The sequence below is a fragment of the Tupaia chinensis genome, unplaced genomic scaffold (genome assembly GCF_000334495.1).
Source record: "Tupaia chinensis unplaced genomic scaffold, TupChi_1.0 Scaffold000178_1, whole genome shotgun sequence".
Classification (NCBI taxonomy): domain Eukaryota; kingdom Metazoa; phylum Chordata; class Mammalia; order Scandentia; family Tupaiidae; genus Tupaia; species Tupaia belangeri.
Genome location: NW_006159653.1, coordinates 2541327 through 2542426, shown reverse-complemented (window position 1 = coordinate 2542426; position 1100 = coordinate 2541327).

Here is a 1100-nt window from a genome sequence, read left to right as displayed (position 1 = left end):
CCCGAGGGCGGCCCCTCTCTTTGGGCCTCGCTGACCGCGCAGTGCGAGCAGCCCTCCCGCCTCGCTGCCGCCTGGGTGCCCGCGCCCCTGCCCGCTCGCCCTTTCCCTTCCCCCTCGGGGAAGGCCTGGCCCGCGTCCGCTGCGCCCCGCGGCCTGGGCGGGTCCTCGTCGCAGCGACCTCCCTGCGCTCTCCTCTCTTCCCCTCTCCCTGCAGGGAAAGGCATGGGACCCTAGGCCGGGCGCAGGGAGCTCCGAACGCCCTTCAGGGATGCGGGCTGTGGCCGCGAGGAGCTAGCCAGTCGGGAGGACGTGGCTGGGGCGGACATGGCTGCGTGCTCGGTTCCTGGGCCACTGCGCGGGGGCGGGGGCAGCGGGTGCTGCTCAGAGCCACGGCAGCGTCGCCAGTTCCGTCCCACTGGCGAAATTGTTCAGTGTTCTTTATGCGACTAGAAACGTGCGGGACCTCCAGCCCTCCTCTGAGCAAGTTGTAGGATTCTCACAGGTCTCTCTAGTTAATTGACAGTGTGAGCGAGATCTGTGTGCGGTCGAGTGTGAGCGAGATCAGTGTGCTGTTGAGTGTGAGCGAGATCTGTGTGCTGTCGACAGTGTGAGCGAGATCTGTGTGCGGTCGAATGTGAGCGAGATCTGTGTGCTGTCCAGTGTGAGCGAGATCTGTGTGCTGTCGAGTGTGAGCGAGATCTGTGTTGTCGAGTGTGAGCGAGATCTGTGTTGTTGAGTGTGAGCGAGATCTGTGTGCTGTCGAGTGTGAGCGAGATCTGTGTGTTGACCTCAGGAACGTGATTTTACCTTTTTCTGAAACTTTCTTTTTTAAGAATTATTTTATTTATTTATTTATTTATTCATTTATTTTAACTTGACCAGAGAGAGACAGAGAGAGAGAGAGAAAGTGAGAAAGCAGGCCGCCAGGTCCAAGACTTGGACCCTGGTCAGCCACGTGGGGGTGTCTAGAGCCTCACCCGCCAGGCCACCTGCTGGTCCCCCTTTTCCTGAGACTTTACAGCCTTTGCCAGCAGCCTTTCCATTTCTCTCGTGTCTGTTTGCAGGTACATGGCCGGCAGCCCCCGCACTGGCCTTAGCCC